The sequence below is a fragment of the Camellia sinensis genome, chromosome 4 (assembly GCF_055761805.1).
Source record: "Camellia sinensis isolate YWXY chromosome 4, ASM5576180v1, whole genome shotgun sequence".
Classification (NCBI taxonomy): domain Eukaryota; kingdom Viridiplantae; phylum Streptophyta; class Magnoliopsida; order Ericales; family Theaceae; genus Camellia; species Camellia sinensis.
The window spans coordinates 119,523,518-119,547,786 of NC_138964.1; the positions used below are offsets into that span (position 1 = coordinate 119,523,518).

Sequence of the window (24,269 nt, forward strand, 5' to 3'; positions counted from 1 at the left end):
GATAGTTTAATTTATTTTGCTTCATAAAGTCTCTAAGGAGGAGGTGCATAATTGAGTAATGACAAAGTAAAATATATTTTTTTAAGAAAACTTTTTGTACTTATCTTTAATGAATTAAAATTTTATTATGAGACTTTGACCAAATCCCCCTTTAAAAATAGAAATAAAAAGCACTTATCACTTAACTTTTAAAAATGAACTTTTTTCAATTCATTTAAACTATTTTGACTTAATAAGTTACAAATAGAAATTACATTAAATAGTTGGACACAAACTCCAAAATAAAAAAATAAAAAAAAATTATAAACAACAAATATGGTTACACTACCAATAAATCCTAATAGTTTCGAATTAATTTTTATCAAATCCTATTGAAAATAAGTCCTAATAATATCGTCGCTAAAAATAATTTTTTTTGACAAATTTTTGCATATGTTGCTAAAAATTGATAATTAGTAACATTTTTTTTCACGATTTTTATAAATTGTCGCTAAAATTTAAAATTAATGACTTTTTTATGACAAATTTTTAGAACTGTCACTAAAAATTAAAAATTAGTGACTTTTTTGGTATGATTTTTTTAAACCGTCATTAAAACTTATAATTAATGACATTTTTTCTAACAATTTTTAAATTGTTGTTGAAAATTAATAATTTGTGTCTTTTTAACAGTATTTGATGAAAAATACCATTAATTATCATAAAATCTATTTGATAATAAATTCACCTATTAGGACCTACACGTAAGCCTCCTTTCAAATAAAGTGTACTAAATAGTCTCAATATATAAATGCTACAAAATATTTCCATCTCAAATGGCTCCATAAGCTAAAAGAAAATTTTAACTTCTACCTCCTCATTTGGCAAGTAGGTTGAGTTTAAGTTAGGACTAAAAAAATACAAAAAAATAAAATAGGTTAAATAAGTCAATAAAATAAAATGTCACATTCATATCATAATTATTTTTATTTTTTCTCTGAAAAAAAAAAACAAAAAAGTCAAAATAGTGAAAAAGTTCTTCCTAAACGAAACCAATTTAGCAACCAAAAAAAAAAAAAAAAGACAAAATTCTTTAGTTTTGTTTTGTTTTTGCTTTTGCATTTGCTTTTTGCTTTTGCATCTGATCATGAAGTCCACAAAAGTTTTAAGAGAAGTATTTCAACAAAATTTTGGGACAGTTTGGTGCAGTTGTGAGCAAGTGATTATATATTATAACTTAATAGATTATAAATCATAATTTTAAACAAAAGTTGTTAGCTTGTTTGATGCAACTATGAGATTATGGATTTAAGTAGCAGACTAGTGTTTGGTTGAATAAATTGTAAAATAACTTGTTGCTGTGTAATTGTCATTTTTTCCCTTATAAGATGTAAAACTTATAAATTTTTTTTTCTTTTCTTCAATTTTAAATTTTGCAAAGTTCTTTTATAAACAAAAGTTAATAATTAGTACCTATATTGGTACATTTCATTACAATTCCATTTCAACGGGTTTTCTATTTTTTGGTACAAAGAAAAAAAAAAGGGAAGAAGAAGAAGAAGAAGAAGGGATAATAAAGGGACTAGGCCCTAGCAAAAGGTGCATCAACTATCAACAATGAGCAATTTTCCTAGTTTGCTCTACAATTGGTAGAACAAATCTCTATGCATTCGAAAATTTTCATAACATCTTTTTCGATTTCCCTCTTATAATTCTACCATCCATTGTCACCCTGGAAGAATTTGCCCTTGTTCTTCTTATTTTGGGACTGTGATTCTACTTGGGTACTCATTCTATCAAGAAAAATAATATTCAAGTTAATAGACATATCATTGATTGGATAAAAATATAAGATTTGTACAAAATTTGATAAATTTAAGAAAATTAAAATCACTTGTTGAAAAGTAATCAAACAGGGACTTCTACGTAAATATTGGTTAAGTAACCTTGATTGTTTTAATAGTAGTATATCACTCAATTGATAAATTTAAATTTAAATTTTGTTTGGTTAAAAATTTACGCTCTAAAATATTCTGCCCATAAAAACATGTCCAAACAAAATGACTAAAATACACACGTACATATATAGTACCACGTATTTTTATTTTATTTTTTCTAAACCCGCATCTCTCTCTCTACCTCTTTCTCTCCGTCTTCTCTCTCTTTCTCCTCTCGCAAAACCCTAACAGCGCCACCAACTTGAAGAAGTCAAGAGACACGAAAGCAGAAGAAGAAAAATAAGGATGCGGCAATGGCGACAATGAAGAACGGCAACAACAGTGGTTGCGATCTCTCTAGAATTGCCAATCTATATGGTGTAATCTAATACAAAGTTCCTCTGTTACAAGCCATTGAAGAAGCATCTCAAGCACATCATTTCGACTGCCGATGACGCTTCCTCCACCACCGCAGACCCCCATCTTCAGTCGGTTTTGCCTTTGGCCGAGCTATAGGACTAGTTCATGAGATCTCAATAATAAAAAAGCTGAAGCATCCCAACATCGTCGTGATTAAGATCTACTCTGCCATTGAGACTAAGATCTACTTTTACCTCGCCAGTGACAATGCCATGCCATGGTTCTAGGGTTTGAAGAAATCGGCTAGAGAGGCCGCTGATCGCTACTCTCTCTTTCTCTCTCTCTACATACACACACACACACACATATACATATATAGCTCATGAAATGTATGTACGTATATTCATGAGCTATATATATATGTGTGTGTATGTGTGTGTATACTTGGACCATCCAAGATCTGAGGGTTTCATTCAACAAAATTTGTTTATTATTATTATTATTATTATTATTATTATTATTTGATGTTGTTGTTGTTAATGATGATGATGATGATGATGATGATGATGATAAACAGATAGAATTTTTTTTCTTTTCTTTTTTTTCTGGCTTAGATCTATTTTTTATTGTTTAATTCTTTTTTTTCTTCGCTTAGATCTGGGTGAATGAGTGAATATATCAAATATTGAACAAGGGGTTTTTTATCGTATCAAAATTTTAGATCCAAACATTTTTTTTTTTTTTTTTTTGCGGTTGTTGTTGTTGTTGTTAATGAAACAGATAAAGTTTTTGTTTTTGTTTTTGTTTTTGTTTTTGTTTTTATTTTAATTTTTGTGTTGAATAGATAAGGATGAATTAGAATAAAGATTTGAATAGAGAGAAGAAAAAAAAAATAGAACAAATAGGGTTTGGTTTGGATTGCAACAGATAGGTGTTGGTGTGTGTATGTATATCTCTGAGTGTGTGTATATATGAGACATAATTGAAAAGAAAAAAAATGATATTGATGATGATGATTGCAATAGATAAACAAAAAAGTTGACACAGATTTTTGACAGATAGGAAAAAAATTAAATAGATAGATAAAATTTAGGGAAAAATTCAGCAGGTAGATAGAATTTATGAGAAAAAAATGAACAAATAGATATAAAATTGAATAAATAAATAGAATTTAGGAAAAATTGAATAGATAAATAGAATTTAGGAAAAAATTGAATATAAGGGGAAAAAAAATTAAACAAATAGTTAAAAAAATTGAATAGATGGATATAAATTCGAATAGATATAATTTTTTTTTTTTTGTTGAACATATAGATATAAATTTGAACAGATAGTCAACGAAAAGTCAAACAGATAAAAAAAAGTCAAGGGGTAAAAAGATGTGACCCAAAAAAGATAAAAAAGTGTGCTTATATAGCACACATTTAGACACTCCATTTTTGACCGCCCTTAAAACTTAGGCACCTCAGGTTGGACACTCGATAATGAAAAGTGACGTCGTACAATTGTTCAAGTTCTTCAGCAAAAGGCTTCGATTTTTGAGCTTTTAATCCTAACCTTACACCTCATTTTGACCAAAACAATTTTAGACTTTAAAACCATCTTTTTTAAAATATTTTTTCAAATGGTTCTACGATGTTTCGAGACTAGTATTTCATTTAAAATATTGCACTTTTCAGTAAACCGAGTAAGGACAAAGTGGAAATAAGTGAAAGGCAGGTAAACTCTTTGAAAAATCTTTAAAAACATCTTATTTATAGTTACGGAGTTAAAGGAAATAGGAGAGGTTGGAAGAAAACTAGTTGGGGGAAGGTTGAGCATCAAACCGTTAAGAGAGAAATGAGCAGCCTTTACAAAACTAGTCATATCTCTTTGTACACTTATAATTTAGATGTGAGACTACCATCATTGGAAATTAGATTTCTGGGGTTTCAATTTGGACTCAATAATCATCTAAACCCGAGTCCGGATGAGGGAGATATGGTCGTTGGAAATTGGGCATCAATCTGTTAAGAAAAAAATGAGCAGCCTTCACTAAATTAGGTATATCTTTTTTTGCACTTAGAATTTAGATGTGAGGCCACCACTATTGAAAATTAAACTTCTGGGCCTTCAATTTAGATGCAAGAACCACCTAAAATCGAGTCTGAATAAGGGAGATATGCCCGTTTAAAGTTGGGATTAAGAGCAGATTTTTGTGAACGGTCAGCCAGCTTTTAGTGGCCGGCCGTCCCCTACTTGGCCGGCTGGCCAGGTGTCCCGGAAGGTAGATATTTTGATGCCAGTTGATGCCAACTATTCTCCCCCATGTGCATGCCTTGCACCAACTATCCATATACAAATATTTCTGACCTGAGAGGTTGTTTTTCTATAAATACAAGACCAACCCTCTTGATTTTAGGTTACAAAAAATTCCAAAAGCTCCAATACTTAAATAGCACTCTCTCTCTCTCTCTATCTTGCAACCTACATACACTCTACCTACACTTTCTAAACCAAATATTTGAGGCTCCTTGCTGAGGTTCTTGAACTAGAATCTCAGTCCTAGAGAGTGTAAGCTTTGTAGTTTGTGAACAAATGAGTTACTCCTCTTCAAGAGGTATAACTTTGAGTATCTTTACACTGTTTCTTCCTTCTCTTTTCTTTCTTTTTTTGAACTATTTTTGGACTATTTTTATGGGCTGAAACTTGTGGCTATCAAAGCTGGAGGGGTTAACTACTCTTCTTTGAACCTTGTTCTCTAAGCTTTTGCCATTGTGTTTCCCATTTCTTTCTCAACTTTTTTCCAACGTTTTACCACTATTTTTTAGAGACTAAAAATGTGGTTTTGAAGTCCCAAAAGTGGAGGGGTTAGGCACCCCTCCTTTGGCTTGTTTACTAGCGTTATTTCTCTCATATTTTAGCTTACTTTTTTTAGCTTTTTCAACCTAATTCCGACACTGTCTTCACTCATTTTAGAACTGTTTTAATGTGTTTATTTCATTTGTGCTTTATATAGTAAGCTTGTAGTGTAGTGGTCCTCATAGGTTTGGTGGTTTAGGCCTTAGACACAAACCTGTTTGAGTTGATAGCATTTATTTTATGCTTTTCATACTTCTGTTCACACTTGCAATAATCATCTCTGCACTCTCCGTCATTTCTTGGTTTTATTTGTTTGAGAGTCATTTCAAACGAGTGTTGTTTAAGCATGAGAAAGAACCCTTCCGTGCTGGGCATTACATCTCTCTCATATCCAAAACAACTTCTTGTTTGACACTTTCCTCCATTTAGTGGACTTCATTCTCATTTTTGAACTAAATGATTAAATAATGGAAAGGTAATTTAAAAAGAGGCTAATCAATTGAACTAAAATGGTAACAAGAGTAATAAAAGTGGTTTGTGTTCAATCGAACGATAATTGAACTCATTAAGTCTCGAATCATTTCATACTCTTCATGATGATAATGCTTCAAGAATCAAGGTCTACCACTTCCCTAGAGAGGTAACTCCATGATAGAGAGGAGGTTTTATTGGTCTTTTATTTTCATTTATTGAAACTTTGTCCCGTCGATTCATAGATCGTCACGCAACAACCTTGCGACCCTTGATGATTTGTGAACCGGATTCAACCCCTCCCTTGATCTGTTTCATGATAGGGAGAGGCAGAGAGGATAAACATTCCCTGGAAGAAACACTTTGTTTTTGCTCTGTTTCTATTCTATTGCAACAAAGTAGTATCAAAATTAGTGGCCGGCCGACTACCCTTTGAATCCGGCCGACCACTTTCCCTGGCTAGCCGACCGTCTCATTTCAGCCAAGCAATGTCTTTTTCCTTGCAAAATAGAACAGAAGCTGGAGCAAAAATAGAATTATGTTCTGACTACAGACAGAACAATTTTGGCAACAAAACAGAGCCGTTTCCGAGAGGATGTTCTCATTTGCATGTGTGGTTCTTCAGCTCCCGTTCGAGTTTATTATCTTAAATAGCTCTTCGATTAATTAATATGTTGTAATTAATTAGTTAATTCCTTTAAATTTGTAATAGCTAGTTAATTTAGTTAATTAATTTGGTGTTGTAATAATTAGTTAATTAGAACATTCCTTCGGACCGTCTTGCGCGAGGGCAAAATATGTAATAATGCGTGTATGTCTTCCAACTCCCATTTCTTTCTCCCTTTTATTTACTTGCTTATGGGAGACTACATGTAGTATCATATTTTCTTTAGTATTTTCCATGACTTGCATCCATTCGTTTTGCATACATAAGGTTTTGGCTCATCATACTAATCAGTGTTAATTTCAAATTCCTTAATTGAATACGTGCTTTACCCATGCCTTGAATTGACTCACATGCCATGTTAGGAAGCCGAATCCGATAGTTTCATTTTATATGTGTTGCATTAATCACTTGCATATTAGAGCATGCATTTTTCTAATTGTTTTATTTCTTTTGGCTTGCCTTGGAGTACTAGGTAAGCATTTCTTGCTTTAGCATATAGCATGTATGTTTGTGTTGTCATATCAAGCATGTTTACCATGAGGCTAAGTGCTTAAGTGGTATGCCTGTTTGAATGCCGATGGATGAAGGCCTTTTCACTTTAGTTGGGATAATTTGATAAATGTAAGTGAGCCGACTTTTTCAAGTAGCACATATTCAAAACACTTTTCAAAACAAATATGAAATCAAAGCATTCCAAATTTTGGGAATTGGTCTATACTTGTGTGTATCACATAGTAAAAATAGCCTAATAATCGGAACAAGAGCATATAATGTAAATAAAAATCACATCATGATTAGTAGAGGCCAATCTTTGATTGGGTGAGTGGGGTACTCAATTCATGACATTTCCTTCTCATACCTAAGTTCCCGAGCCGAGACACTTTGGTGATGACAGATAAGTGGCTTTTGGCACGTGTCTCGAGTTTCCTAAATTTTTCAAAAATATTTAGGTGGCGACTCTGAAATCTGGCAATGTAGTTCATTTTTGACATTTTTTATTCAAAATTGATTTTTCAAAAGATTTGCGGATTTGGACTCATTTGTGTTTATCTATTTCTCATTGCACTTGTGAAATCAGATTCAGGACTACAGGAGTTCAAACTGTAGGGTTAATCGTATTCGAAAGGAGCATGAAAAGCAAGCTACAGTTTCTAGCGACTCTACTGGAGATTTAGAGAACTTGACTTGAACTTCATGATGTTACGTTTTATTTACATATATATGTTATTTGCATTGCATTTGCATTGTTACTGTAAGTCGCTGTGTTTTCCATCTGCTATTCTTGGACGGTTTGCTGGAGGCTTGTCCAAAAACTTGCCAAAAGGTTGACCGGTCGTGGGCTCTGCCATGTCGAAAACACAACCCTCGGATCTGGATTACCATCGTACTGCTTGATCCTTCTTTCACTTCTCGGTGTTAGATATGAGAGGTATATTGGGTAGTCTTGCCAAGGTATCTCTTTTGACCAATTAGCCTAACTGTAGTAAAGCCATAGTGACTGTTCCAACATAGGACAGGATACTCACCTGTATGCAGGATTTTATGAAGCTACTTGTTTGAGTAATAAAGCTGTAGATCACTCCAAAAACTAGGACAAGGAAACCTTAACCCCTCATAGGGGTGTTTGAATGCTTTTGTGCAAAATGTGAAATCTTTCACAATGTGTGATGCAATCCTTGGAGAGTCCTAATCTTGAGGCAACTCCTTTCAAATTGGTCATATCAAAATCAAAATTTGGGTCAAAATCCAAGGGTTTGAGTTTGAAATGGGTGAATTTTCAGCAAGACCAGAACCAGGGCCAAAAATTGTATCTTGCTTTGCTTTGATTGGCATACCCGATATCCTGATCTGATGAGGTATTTGTTTTTAATACTAGGTTTGTCTGAGCTAGAGAATGAGTAGTACCCACCTTAACCCATCACAGTCTATCTAATCTCAGAAAAAAAAACCCACTCAACAAAGGTCCAGTCCATCTGATTCCCAAAGGCCAACTCAAAAAAGATCCGTTCAATGCCAAAAGACCAATTCTAAAAAGCCTAATCCAGTCAAACCTGTTTAGACTAATCCAATTCAGATACATCAAGTATAACCGGGTCAAAATCTTTTTTAGTCAGCTCTTAGGTTACACCCATCCAACTCAACAGACCCATGATGACATAGAGTCCAAAAGAGTTATGGCCATAAAAACAGCCCTAAACTAGGGAATTGCCATGTAGGATGAGACCATTGTTGAAATGCAACACCTATATGGGGCATCTACCATACATCTAGTCTAGGGCTCACAGCCGAACTTCGACCCACCTCCGCCAACTGAAGATTTGCCGGGTCCAGATCCTCGAGAAGGGTTGGCTAGTGCAGCCTAATGAGGGGCTTTTTCCCTTTAATATTAATGATCTCAACCCGATCTTGTTAAAAATTGCTAACCTTGAGAAGCAATTCAAAAAGGCACAGTGACTTAACTCCATTCCCGACATTGAGGATGGGTACATAGAGGCTGTCGTAAGGCACCCAGACAGATTCAAAATGCCACACATTGATTGTTTCGACGAGTCTGGAGATCCTATGGTACATATCCGGCTTTTATTGGACGTCCTAAAACCGATGGATCTAACTAAGCCTCAAAAACTCTCCCTGTATTGAAGAACCCTATCAGGTGTAGCAGCCACTTGGTACACCAAGTTAGAGGATAAAGTGAAGCAAAACTGGGAAGAGTTGGCTGAGGCGTTTGTCAATCAGTATTCTTATAATACCCAAATTAAAATGACCACTCAAGAAAGCAACCCACCAGAATCCTGAAGAACCTTTTGTGGAATTTGTTGCACGGTGGAGAGCAAAGGCATCACAAATGACAAATCGACCTTCTAAGAGGAACCAAGTGTGGATAGTGGTGCAGAACCTTGAGCCTAATATGTTACAAAAGTTAATAGTCGCTCCACTGTTCATTTTCAAAATTTTGCATGAATTAGTGGTTCAGATTGAGAGAGCATTTAACAAAGGGATTATTCCTAGAACAAGTGAACCAACAAAAAGGGTGTTTTCCGGGAGTACCAATGTTAGTGGTAGCACTATTCCCAAACCCATTGAAATTAATACCGTCACAACCAATCCCAACATTGTCGACCCTTTTGCCAGATCCAACCCACAAACAACTAGCCCAACCCGAGCTCAAGACAAAACTTTCACCCCCTTCCATATGAGCCTAACCAGTACACTAAAATTCCTAATGGAAAGAGGGTATCTCAAACCCCTTTATCCCCAACCTCTTCCTAACCCACTCCCTGCTAGACATAACCCCACCAAATACTATGCGTACTATCAGTAGGGCGGTCATGGCACCGATCATTGCTACCGCCTTCGTCATGAGGTTCAGAATCTCATTGACAACCAGACAATAGCTCCACCCCAAGAACCCAATGTTACAACCAACCTACTTCTCATCCATAACCAAGTACCTCCTCTTTACTTTAACCTCATCCATACACTACCACCTACCTTTAACCCCTGCATATACATCACCCCAACCCATCTGCCCATGCCAAAGGTGTTCATTGTTGAAAGTACCAACTTATGCATGATGGATACACCCAATCCGATTCGGATACGCCAAGAGCGTCAAATGACTGAACCCACTACTGCAGAGATGTTGGGAATGATTGAAGACCTTCAAGAAACAGTGGCAGATTTAACATTTAGGGTTTTGATCCCATCAAAAAGCTCCCCAATCTTAAGGCGAGCTACAGTTGAAAAGGGCCAACCCGAAACTATCTCCAGTCTGGGTGATGACAGATCAACAACAAATGGGCCTCGCTTTGATATAGCCACCCAATCCCTTGGCTAAGCAGAAACAAGTGGCAAGAACAAGGCGGAGACAAGTATTGATCTCTATGCACATCTTCAGTGGGCTATTGAGACTTTGAAGGTCACAGGGTTGACCAAGCAGCAAGTGCTCTCAATTGTTGCAAAGACTGTGGATAACACTTTTATCACTGAGGTTGAGAGTATTTTGAATCAGAGGGTAAGCCATAAAAAGGGATGCTTTAACAAAAATATCCATCCTAATTCCAATCCCAAGCCCACGAATACCCAACCAACACCCGCCAATCCATTTGCCAATATTTCCAAAACTAGTGCTCCCTACTTCCAAAACCGAACCTTCGCCCATCTTCATATGAGCCCAACCAATGCATTGAAGGTACTGATGGAGAAAAGGTATCTTAAACCGCCCAATCCTCGACCTCTCCCTAATCCTCTTCCACCTAGACATGACCCTACCCAATATTATAAATTCCATCAGCAGTACAGTCATAATACTGACCGTTGCTTTCGCATTCGCCATAAAATTCAAGACTTGGTTGACAATAAGGTCATCATCCCACCTGAAAATCCCAAAGCTATCAATAAACCTCTCCCTGACAGTACTAGATAACCACCCCATAACATAAATTCCATCCATGGCTTGCCAACAACTAACCTTAGCCCTAGCCAACATGGTCAAAAGGATGTGTGGGGACAATCGGGGTAATTATGAGGCTCAATCTGTGAGACCCATTTTGAAAGCCTAAAATCAATCCTGTTGGGTGTGGATGTTATTGCTGAATTGAAAGCAAGTTTGGACCCTCCCGTGGGCTACTTGAAGTTATTTTTGAAATTTGCAGATGGACTTGAAAAGTGAAAGCCCCTTTCTGTCTCAAGGATGTTGATTTTGTTTTGAGTTCTGTCCTATAAATAGTTATACTGTGAGTTTTATTTTCTTTCTTTTGTCTTTTCTTGCGTCGTTGCGTCAGCCGAGTTTTTCCTTTGAGTCACTCCCGTGTACCCTCAGGTCTTTGTTTTATTGTTTTAATAAATAAGAAAGCAGGAGTCAAGTTTTTAATCATTTTGTTGTGCCTACAGTAATGCATATGTGACCTTTTAAAAATAGAAAAAAAAAAACATTGAATTTGTTTTTTGAATGAGATTCTGTTAATAAGCTCGAGTGTTGAGAAGGATCCTCCTAATGGTTTGAGTGAATTTTGATTTATCGGCACAAAGTCCTTCATGATTTCAGAATTTTAAGTTATTTCTTTTGCAAACTTGCAAAGATAGGTTCAGAATTGTGCGTGGTATTTTACATTGTCCTGGGGATTCTCTTCACTGTTAGGCGATCATTGTGGCAAGTACAAGGCATCTTTTAAACTTGCAAGTACAAGACGGCTTTCAGACCTCACAATCATAGAATTTCTCCCCCCCTGGTGTTTTCATTACTTCAAAGAGAAATGGATAAAAGAAACCAAAAAGAGAAAGAAAGAAATCAAGAAAAAAGAAACACAAAAAAAGAAAGAAAAGAAAAAGAAAAAATGAAAAAGAAAGAGGAGTCAACCATCAAGCCAGGGGTATCCACTGGAATGAAATCCAATCAACTGTGAGGAAGGGAACTTTTGTCTGAATTCGAAGAAGCTAATGCGAGGAAGTACCATATTGCAAGAAGAACAAAACCTGAAAATGGAGTAAAAAAAAAAAAAGAAAAAGACATGCATAAGAGAATGGAGAACCAAGCTCAAATTAAGGTGAAGTCAGTTTCAGTGTTAGGCCAAGGATGACTATTGATCAAATTCACTGCAAATGTTGTAACGCTATCCTTGAGTGGCTCACTAGGCCGAAAACCAGAAAGGGCAACCTAAGCAAAAGTTAAAGCATGGAAAATGAGAAAAAAAAAATAGAGCTCGCAAGGTTGAAAATCTCGAAGGGGCGACTTCGGTAAAAGTTAGAGCGCAAAAGGAGAGTGTCAACACTCAAATGAACCTCAATCATGAATTACGTTGACCTGATTCCCATTCTTGGAATACGTAGGCAACTTCATCCTGAAGTTCGATCTCAACCACGTCCATTTCATCCATCTCGACCAAATCATCTTGCCCAATTCACATCATCAGCTTTGTACCAATCCATGAGCTACACCAATTGCTGTGCATATCACATACTTGCGTTGGGTAAGAAAGAACTATCTTGAATCAACAAATGGAGCAATTTTCAATACTTGAACTTATTAGTAGAATCTCTAACTTGAACAAAAAGGAATCGAAACTTGGTTTTACGAAATTGAAGGGAATGTAAGTAATACTAGGGGCACTATGAATGATCAATTGCCTTGAGTCTTTTTCTGCTTTTGGGTCAGTTATGAGTTGTGTTGTGTCATGCCTGGTGTTTGTTTCAGTCTATGTTATTCATCGAGTCACCATAACGTGTCTGTCGCTCAAAAGCTCTTCATCGAGTCATCATAGCGTGTTTGTCACTCAAAAGCACTCTTCATCGAGTCACCCTAGAGTGTCTGTTACTCAAAAGTTCAACAGAGTGGCATGGTCAAAATTCCATACACAAGTATTCGCTCCGAACTCAAAAACAAGTCCATATGTGGAATTCATAAACAAACTGAGAGTGCCCGTACAAGGGGTAACGCATTCATGATCAGTGTATATAAGGAATCCATTACTACCTTGGAGAGGAGTGGAGTGGATTTTTAACATGCTTGGAGCAAAAGAGAAGCATGATTCTAATGGGTTGACAACTGTTCCAAGATCTGATGATCCCCATCGTACATGCATAATGTTGAAAACGCTGGCCAATGACTGGACACTAGGGGAAATTTTCAGTAAATCTAATCGTGCCACCCATCCAACAAGGGGCATGAACCCAATGGTGGCCAATGACTGGACACTAGGGGCAATTTTCAATACATCTGATCGGGTCATCAATTGAACAAGGGGCATGGATCTAACTTTTCTCTCCATCCGCTAAAGCCACTTGTTAGGCACTTTCCCTTGGGTTAGGGTAGCTCACCCCTATGATGATTATGATATGATTCAGCTTTCAAAAGTTGTCTCCGACCACTTCAAAACTCTCTTGGGATTGCCATCTTTTATTTGATTAATACATGTGCTTTGGCTTATGCATGTATGCTCGTACACTCTAGTTGAGTTGAACTACGTGATCGGTTGCTCTTGCTCTTAAGTTTGTTCTGTACTTGTAATAATAGAGTTTCGTTAAGTTACTTTCTGCAGTGTTATTCAATTTCATTTCAATAAGTTGTGACAAGTTGCCCTACACTCATTTCATAAGGTACATGATGCACTACTCTATGTACTGCTCATTTCCCTCTGTATAACATACATCTTCACCTCGCATCTCACTGTTTTGTGCACCTGCATCGTATTGTTTTGTGCACCTTGTATCGTACTATTTTGTGCACCTCGATAACACTGTTTTGTGCACCATGTATCACATTATCCTATGCACCTACATCACGCTATTTTGTGCACCTTGTATCGCATTGTTTTGTGCACCTTGCATCGCGCTATTTTGTACATTTACCTTGTATCGCACTATTTTGTGCACCTTGTATCTCACTGTTTTGTTCACCTTGTATCGTGCTGTTTTGTGCACCTTGCATCGCATTATTTTGTGCATTCACCTTACATCGCACTATTTTGTACACCTTGCATTGCACTGTTTTGTGCATTCACCTTGTATCATATTGTTTTGTGCATTCACCTATACCACATTGTCTTGTGCACCTACACAGCACTTTTTTTTTTGTGTTGTGCATTCTCTTACACAGCACTGTTTTGTGCATTTATTCACCACGCACTGTCTTGTGCACTGACTGGGTCTAGAAGACCTTAAATCCTCTAAAGGTGCAATTCCTTTGGTGTTTGTCGTGCCCAAACGACTTAGGCGGTCTGATATAGCCACCTGACTGTGTTTGTAGTGAGTTCCTAGGAAACTAACTAAGACGGTGGAAACTAGAGTTCGAATGGCGATACCTAGAACGCAAAGGTTTGAAATTTCTGAGACTAAAGTCTGGTTTAAATACCCACGAATGTATCCTCGACTTGAAATTTGTATGGCAACCCCATAGGTTGAGGTAGCTTGTGTGCGCCTCAATTCTGGATACTAAACCAACCTAGTCTATCACCTTGTTGGAGAATTGAAAAAGGTGCAAACATAGCCAGAGAGAAAAGTAGTACCCGTGGTTTGAAAGCGCAAGATGCAAGAAGAAGTCTTAAAACCAAGAAGAAGAGGAAGATTCCTAATAGCATAAGGTGAGTCATCACCAATTACCCCTGTAAGGTGCTTTCTAAAGCCACTTCCTAGCTGTTACATCCTATCCATTATCCTCTATCGCATTGCATATAGCATTTATCACATACATCTACTCTACTATCCATTACATCCATTATATCATACCATTTTATTACCAGTATCCTTTTCATGTTACGCTTAGTTTGGCATGTGCTCATACATTTCGCTCGTTAAAGCATAGCTTTGCATGTGTACGTGCCTATTCCACCAAGAATTGTGGTCTGAGGGTTTTGGCACCTTTTCTGTATTAGACGTGGTTTGTTTGTGTCCATGCCTTTTCTAGGTAAGATGTGGTTCGGCCTGCGCCCCTTATTCATTGCATCCATTGCACCCATTGCATCATATTTTGTCTTGTTGCATTCAGCATTTAGGATCATTATCTTTCCCCCAGCAGATCATTCCTCACTTATATCATACCACCTAATTACTTGTACCCTTTCTGCGAAATGCATAGTTTTGCATGTGTTCGCACCCTTTTCATGTTAAAACATGGTTCTATTATGTGTAAGCATCCATGCTGCACTAAGACCAGTATTGAGGATGTAAGCACTTAGCCTGTGCTAGGTGTTGTTTGGCTCATGCCCACTTATTTTTCTATATAAAACGTAATTTGATTTGCATCTACATTCCTTTATGGTATTTGTGTGTTTTACACTACTTGTGGTTTGATTATTTCGTTACATCATGTATAATTTTGCATTCTGCCTCAGAACTATGCTGGTTTGATTCCTTGCAAAAAGATACGTAGGCAATCCTTGGGTTCAACCAACTGCATCTGCATTTTGTTTGTTTGACCAAGTCTTATGGCCTTGTCAAAATGAGTCGTCTTCGGGCTTTAACATTCACTCACGTCATTTCATGACATCGAACTTTGTCAAAAAGGAGCAACTATAGACACCCCATTTTTGACCGCCCTTAAGACTTGGGTGCCTCAGGTTGGACACTCGATGATGAAAAGTGACGCTGTACAATTGTTCAAGTTCTTCAGCAAAAGGCTTCAATTTTTAAGCTTCTAATCCCAACCTTACACCCCATTTTGGCCAAAACTATTTTAGAACTTAAAACCATCTTTTTCAAAATATTTTTCTAAATGTTTCTACGATGTTCCAAGGCTCGCATTTCGATTAAAATATTTCACTTTTCGGTAAACCGAGTAAGGACAAAGTAGAAATAAGTGAAAGAGAGGTGAATTTTTTGAAAAATCTTTAAAAACATCTTATTCATAGGTTTGGATTTGAAGGAAATAGGAAGGGTTGGAAAAAAACTAGTTGGGGGAAAGGTTGAGCATCAAACCATTAAAAGAGAAATGAGTAGCCTTCACTAAATTAGGCATATATCTTTGTACACTTATAATTTAGATGTAAGGCCACCACCATTGGAAAGTAGACTTTTGGGACTTCAATTTGAATTCAAGAATCACCTAAACCTGAATCCGGATGAGGGAGATATGGCCGTTTGAAGTTGGGCATCAATCCGTTAAAAAAGAAATGAGCAGCCTTCACTAAATTAAGAATATCTCTTTGCACACTTCGAATTTAGATGTGAGGCTCACCATTGGAAAGTAAAATTCGGGGGCTTCAATTTAGACTCAAGAATCACCTAAACCGAAGTCCATATGAGGGACATATGCCCGTTTGAAGTCGGGCTTGAGAGTAGGTTTTTGGGGTCGGCGGGTCCCTACTTGGCTGACCGGTCAGGTGTCCGGAAAGACAGATATTTTGATGCCAATTGATGCCAACTGTCCCCTCCCCCCATGTGCATGCCTTGCACCAACTGTCTCTATATTAATATTTCTGACTTGAGAGGCTGTTTTTCTATAAATACAAGACCAACCCTCTTAATTTTAGGTTAGAAAAAATTCCAAAAGCTCCAATACTTGCATAGCACACACTCTCTCTCTCTATCTTGCAACCTACATACACTCTACCTACACTTCTTAAACCAAATATTTGAGGCTCCTTGCTGAGGTTCTTGAGCTAAAATCTCAGCCCTTGAGAGTGTAAGCTTTGTGGTTTGTGAACAAAGGAGTTACTCATCTTCAAGAGGTACAACTTTGACTATTTTTACACTACTTCTTCATTTTCTTTTCTTGTTGTATTTGAACTGTTTTTGGACAATTTTTATAGGCTGAAACTTGGGGCTTAAAGCTATCAAAGGTGGAGGGGTTAACCACCCTTCTTTGAACCTTGTTCTCTAAGTTTTTGCCCTTGCATTTCCCATTTCTTTTTCAACTTTTTCCAACGTTTTACCACTGTTTTTCAGACACTAAAAATGTGGTTTTGAAGTCCCAAAAGTGCAGGGGTTAGCCAACCCTCCTTTGGCTTGTTTACTAGCTTTATTTCTCTCATATTTTAGCTTACTTTTTTTAGCTTTTTCAACCCAATTCCGACACTGTCTTCACTCATTTTAGGACTGTTTTAATGTGTTTATTTCATTTGTGCTTTATATAGTAGGCTTGTACTGTAGTGGTCTTCATAGGTTTGGTGGTTTAGGCCTTAGACACAAACCTGTTTGAGTTGATATCATTTATTTTATGCTTTTCATAACTTTGGAATAATCATCTCTGCATTTTCCGTCCTTTCTTGGTTTTATTTGTTTGAGAGTCATTTCAAACGAGTGTTGTTTAAGCATGAGAAAGAACCCTTCCGTGCTTAATGGTTTAATCTCTTCGAAGGTTCATTACTGAGGCATTACATCTCTCTCATGTCCAAAACAATTTCTTGTTTGACACTTCCCTCCATTTAGTGGACTTCATTCTCAATTTTGGACTAAATGATTAAAGAATGGAAATGTAATTTAAAAAGAGGCTAATCAATTGGACTAAAATGGCAACAAGAGTAATAAAAGTGGTTTGTGTTTAATCGGACGTTAATTGAACTCATTGAGTCTCGAATCATTTCATACTCTTCGTGATGATAATGCTTCAAGAATCAAGGTCTACCACTTTCCTAGAGAGGTAACTCCATGATAGGGAGAGGTAACTCCACGATAGGGAGAAGGTTTTGTTTGTCTTTTATTTTCATTTATTGAAACTTTGTCCAGTCGATTCATAGATCATCATGCAACAACATTGCAACTTTTGATGATTTGTGAACCGATTCTACCCCTCCCTTGATCTGTTTTATGATAAGGAGAGGCAGAGAGGATAAACATTCCCTCGAAACACTCTGTTTTTGCTCTGTTTCCATTCTGTTGCAGCAGGGCAGTATGAAAATTAGTGGCCGATCAGCCACCCTTTTAATCCAGCCAACCACTTTCCCTAGCCAGCCGGCCACCTCATTTCAGCCAAGCAGTGTCTTTTTCCTTGTAAAATAGAGTAGAAGCTGGAGGAAAAACAAAATTATTTTCTGACTGCAAACAAAACAGTTCTGGACAGCAATACAGAGGCATTTCCGAGAGGATGTTCTCGTTTGCACGTGTAGTTCTTCGGCTCCCATTTGAGTTTATTAGCTTAAATAGGTCTTAGATTAATTAATATGTTGTAATTAATTAGTTAATTCCTTGAAATTTGTAATACCTAGTTAATTTAGTTAATTAATTTGATGTTGTAATAATTAGTTAATTAGGGCATTCATTCGGACCGTCCTGCGCAAGGGCAAAATATGTAATAATGTGTTTATGTCTTCCAACCCCTATTTCTTTCTCCCTTTTATTTACTTTCTTATGGTGGATTGCATGTAACATCATATTTTCTTTAGCATTTTCCATGACTTGCATCCATTCGTTTTGCATACATAAGGTTTCAGCTCGTCATACTAATCAATGTTAATTTCAAATTCCTTAATTGAATACGTGCTTTGCGCATGCTTTGAATTGACTCACATGCCATGTTAGGAAGCCGAATCCGATAGTTGCATTTTGTATGTGTTTCATTAGTCACTTGCATATTAGAGAATTCATTTTTCTAATTGTTTTATTTCTTTTGACTTACCTCAGAGTACTAGGTAAGTATTTCTTACTTTAGCATATTGTATGTATGTTCGTGTTGCCATATCAAGCATATTTCCCATGAGGTTAAGTGCTTAAGTGATATACCTGTTTGAATGCCCGTAGATGAAGGCCTTTTCACTTAAGTTAGGATAATTTGATTAATGTAAATGAGCCCATCCTTTCAAGTAGCACATATTCAAAACACTTTTCAAAACAAACATGAAATCAAAGCATTCCAAATTTTGTGAATTGGTCTATACTTGTGTGCATCACATAGTAAAAATAGCCTAATAATTGGAACAAGAGCATATAATGTAAATAAAAATCACATCATGATTAGTAGAGGCCGATCTTTGATCGGGTGAGTGGGGTGCTAAATTCATGACCTTCCCCTCTCATACCTAAGTTCCCGAGTCGAGACACTTTGGTAATGACGGATAAGTGGCCTTTGGCACAAGTCTCGGGTTTCTTAAATTTTCCAAAAATATTTAGATGGTGACTTTGAAATCTAGCAGTGCAGTCTATTTTTGGCATTTTTTATTCAAAATTGATTTTCCAAAAGTTTTTTCGGATTTGGACTCATTTGTGTTTATCTTTTCATATTGCACTTGTGAAATCAGATTCAGGACCACGGGAGTCTGAATTGTAGGGTTAATCGTATCTGAAAGGAGCACGAAAAGCAAGCTACAACACGCCAAACAAAGCTTTTAAATGTCTTTTAGGACTTCTCACCAAACTATTTCACAAAATGTGAATTTCTCACCAACAAAAAATATTCACCGGACCTAATGCCTTACACCCTTCTTAGATTAGATTTATTATGAATTTTCTCTATATATGTTAACCTTGGGCTTCAGCCAAAATTCGGGTTCGGCCGATCCATGAGCCAGAAAATTAGGCCTAGGGGGTATTCATGCCTTGGGCAAGGCAGCGGGCCTGAACATTTTTTTTTCTATTTTTTCCACCAAAATTTTATTCTTTTCCACTAAAAATAACACTTGGCCTCAGGTAGGCCAAGCCTCGGGTTGGGTTTTGAGTGGGCCTTGAGCTAGACGATAGGCCGAGTCATGGGTCGGGCTGGGCTTCAAAATGACAACTCAGGCTCAGGGTCCCGGGCTGGGCTCGGGACCAGGCCTAATTGGGCCTAACCAAGCTAGGCCCACCTCGGGCCGCGAGCCATTTTTATACCTCTAATAAGAACTAAACAAGGAAAACAAACAAGGACCAAACTAAAATAATTGTAAGGTAAGAAACCAAGCAGATGCCTAAACCAGCAATCCCTAGCAAACAAACAAACATCAATCCTCATGCATGAGGTCATGAGCAGAGTAATGCAGATCAATATGCTTTTATCCACAATGATATTTTCAATTTTATCACATAACTCGTCTCAATTTGGCTGACAACTATTGAACACCAATTGGATTATTAATTCTATTTTCATCTTTTAGTTAAGAAATCAAAGCACATTAAAGTATTTACAGAAGAAAGACACCAAAAACAACCATGAATTTGCAGACAAAGAGACTAAAAATAAAATTGGAAATAAAAATCTGTCTTAGAGGAGAATAATAATATGTGTCTCCCTAAAACTAAAAACATAATCATGTGTTTCCCTAAAACTTAATCTATATGTAAATCACAAATTAATGTTACAAATAAAACTCATAAATAAAATAAATCCAAAAAATCGGTGATATTTGTAAACCAAAAAAACAAAATCTTAAAACTCAAATGGTTTTCCCTAATTTCATAAATCATAACTTAAAACCACAAATTAGTGAGTTTAGGGTTTCATTGAAAAAGAGAAGAAGTAAATAAAACCCTAAACAATTTTTTTTTTTCAATTGTGGGATTATGAAATACTAAAGAGCTTCGAAAGCTTCCATCAATACAAGAGGAAGAATAGACTCTGACACTTCTTCTACCCAAGTGGACAAAACTAGACCTATCTTTGCCAAACAAGCAAGACGATGAGCAACCTCACAGTGTAAACATACATACATACATACATATATGTGTATATATATATAACTGGTTGTGCACAAAAAGAAGGTCAAAACTTACTATTCATCGAAGATGGGGTGGAGTTTAGTCATCCAAATTTCATCGAAGATATATGGTGCCTCCGATTGGCTTCGGATCTTCGCAGGTTGAGGTTCGATTTGGGCAAAAACGTGAGGGTTCTGTGGGTTCTCTCTAGAGCTTCTCTATGTTCTCAAATGTACAATGAAGAGAGAGAGTAGAATAGGGAGTTTATAAACCTGATCTAATGATAATACTTTGTAACGTTAAAGGGCATTTAAGTATTTTGACTTCTTTAATTTCAATTATCCGCACAATCAACACCCCTTAAAATGGAGAAATTTTATTTCCACACACTTGATTTACTCAGTCTACATCTTGGGTGATTCTACTTACACCACAAAATTATCTCCTTACATCCTTAAAAATTTTAATTTTAATTTTATTTTTTTACAATTTTTATAATGTCATTCTTACCCTCATCCCTCCCTTCACTCTTCTCCTTACACCCAAACCATTCAAACCCTAGTTTCTTCATCTCCAATGGAAACAGCATTGCCGCTATTTGCAATTGCCGCCGTCGCCAACCACCATGTAAGCCCTCTCGCCGCTGTCGCCCTCCACCAGCAACCCAACCCAACCCCACCGCCATCACGACCCTATTCGTCATCTTCGTTGTCACAACACAGCCCCACTACTCGCCGCTCAACCATGAATAGAACCACCTCCTCATCGCTCAACGTCCTGCCCTCACCTTCGCCATTGTGACCCAGCATGTCGCCTTTTTCCATCGTTGATAGAGCATGAAAAGAGAGAGACACATCATTCTGTTATCCTAATTTGATCTCGCTCATGATTTCTCAAATCAAAGTTCATTTGTGTTGATCTATTGACAAGTATTATTAGTGGTATTGTTTATTAGTCCTTGAATTTCTTCAGTTTCCTAGGTCAGATTGTTTATCAAAGTTCATTAGGTCAGATTGCATATTATTTCAAAAGCACTGTAACATTACGAATTTGATCTATATAATGAAGTTGAATTTGGAACAACAAACCATTCTATACAAGACCTTATGTTGATAGTGATGATTTTGGATGATTTATGTGTATGTCTCGATTTATTTGTAGCAGAGCCTCCATCAGTGATTGTTGCTTGTTAGTGGAGTTGAGATTGTTCTGTGTATCTTGATAACATGGGTGATGTTTGTAAGGTGTTGTTTTGCTGTTTTCGTGCCTTGGGTGGCGGTCATGGTGGTGGGCTGGTGGAGGTGGAGGTGGTGGTGATGGGGTGGATGCGAAGAAATTAGGGTTTGAAAGGTTTGGGTGTAAGGAGAAGAGTGAATGGTAGGGATAAGAATAGAAATGGTATTATAAAAATTGTAAAAAAAAATAAAATTAAAATTTTTAAGGGTGTAAGGAGATGATTTTGTGGTGTAAGTAGAATCACTCCTATATCTTTTCTCTAAATTTTTTTATTACATTTCTATCCTTCAATCAAATTACCAACACACTCCTCCCTCCCTCCCTCCCTCCCTCCCAACTCAACCCTAACCTTTGAAAGATTGATAGAAGGAAAGGAATATGCTCAAAGGCTTTCCTAACTGTTAACGTTAAGCATCCTACTTTAAATATTCAAATTACTTTTGATAAGAATCAAAAAATGGTAGCAAGAGAAGTTCAGAAAAGCATTTTTTATTTTATTTTATGGTGTATTTGTAGTTTTCGAGGACCATAAAGTGTATTGGTAAATTTCTTATTGTTGTATGATGAATGTTGCAGGATAAGGAAAGCACAGAGCATTGTACTATTCAACTTCATTATCGATTTATAGCTATTTGTGATTTAAACATAAGGAGCCACTGAAATTGTGGCTTTAGCAGGTTTAGGGTTAAGATTTGTTAGGGAAGATGAGGGTGGTTTAGTATTATCTAAAAATTATTGATGTGTATAGAGATAAAATTAAAAGTTTTAATTTATGTATGGTGTAAACTAAGTAAATGGTGTATACTAAGATAAATAATGATGTGTAAGTAGAATTACCTCTTAAGATGGGATAATTCTATTTCCACACATCTTTTACTTTTTGTACACACACTCAATGAATTAATTTTTTTTTTATAATTTTACCACTAAACAAAATGACCAATATGGATATCAATACACACATCAATCCTTAAAACTAAATTTTTTTAGTACACATCTTTTATATGGAAATTCTTAGTACACATTTTGTTTTCAAAAAATACATGCATCAAACTTTTTAATTTTTTGTTTCTTTCTCACTCCCTCCATTGATCTTTGTTCACTTTACTATTCCTTCATTGTTTGTCATTGATTTGACCGAAATTGCTCAAATTTTCACTCTTTATCCATTGCTTAGAACATTGTTTTATTACACCCCACCATTATTATTGATTTGAATGATGGAGGATTATAAAATAATGAATGTTTAGATATAGAAAAAAATAATTGTTAATAAAAATTAGGCAACGAATAGGTGAGTTTTTGGTTCAGAAGTTTTTTTTTTTTTTTTTTTTCCATTCTTGCAATTATCATTCTAAAAATCAGTTTTGAAAATGTTGCACCTATACGAAAATTAACTTTTGAAAACATTTTGTATATTTGAAAACCAACTTAAAAAATTGTTATATGTCGAAAATTTATGTTTTGTTTGCAAGTACAGAATCAAAAACTATTGTTTGATTCAATTGTTGATTGTCGAATTTGTTTAATGTATTTGGATAACTAATACCGAATTATTTCCATCTCGTTGCTAGTTCATCCAGAACGAATAATGAAAATAGTATAACAATAACTTACACTCAGTTTGGTTTTGAGTTTTGAAAAATAAATTTTGAAAATTTCAATATGTATTCTTTTGTTTTAGTGAACATTTTTAATATTGTAATTATTATTTTTGGATTCACTTAATTTAGATACATTTAAAAAGTATACAAAAATATAAAAATTCAGTACATATTTTTTTTAAAGATTTTTGGCAAATAATTTTCTTTTTAATTGTATCTAAATTAAGTGATTCTAAAAAGTAAAAGGTTGATTAAATATGTAAAAAGTTTAAAAACAAAAAATAAGATTTTAAAATTAACAAAAATATTTTTGAAAACATAAAACTAAACAAAGTATTAGTTTTTGAAAAATAATAATAAAATAATACAAAAAAAATTATTGATTTAAAATTTTTATTATTATTATTATTATTATTTTGCATACCTTAGTAAATACGGTTGGAAAATTGCTAGTGTGCTGAAAAAATGTCATGTGTATAGAGAACAGTTTAGGTTTTGACTTAGGCTTAGGGGTGTGATGGGAGTTTTATGTTTTATGTGTTTATGTGGTGCGTGTACATAATGTGTTGGAATTTTTGTATACATTATATGTTATGGGCATATTTGGAGTATTTTGTTTGTGGAATGAGTAAAACAAAAAATAAACAAATTCATTAAGTGTGTTCATTGAGAAAGATGTTCACAGAGTGTAAATAGTGTGTGAAAATAGAATTACTCATTAAGATGCTTTTTTAAATCAAAAATTTTTTGGGCGAATTACCTTAACAGTCTCCATAATTTGGGGCTCGTATCACTTTTCTCTACATGACTTTTTAATTATGACACATTTGACTCTAAATTTTGAATCTTGTTTCAAATAAGGACAATTGAAGATAACATTACTCAATTTTAAGTTCAAAATCGTCAATTTGATAAAATATAAACTAATTTGACAAAAATAAATGTTAAAAAAATATTTTTAAATTTTAAAAAATTATTTCTACCCACCAAAGATAAAATTATATAAAATTGATAAATCATTTACTTATTTATTTATTTATTTTACCAAATCAATTTTTATTATGTGTTTAGATGATGATCATGTAATGGGTGGTTGTTAGACTTTAAATGTGTAATCGATATATTTAATATATG

At 35.5% G+C, this 24,269-nt stretch overlaps 1 long non-coding RNA gene across 1 annotated transcript; it reads right to left on the reverse strand.

Annotated features, from left to right (window-relative positions):
* Nucleotides 1-1,438: 1,438 nt before the first annotated feature.
* On the reverse strand, nt 1,439-20,534 carry LOC145789456 (uncharacterized). Its single transcript, XR_014327431.1, has 2 exons — nt 20,371-20,534; nt 1,439-1,772 (listed from the first exon to the last, which is right to left on the reverse strand). It is a non-coding gene; the product is annotated as an uncharacterized LOC145789456 (long non-coding RNA).
* Nucleotides 20,535-24,269: the final 3,735 nt, after the last annotated feature.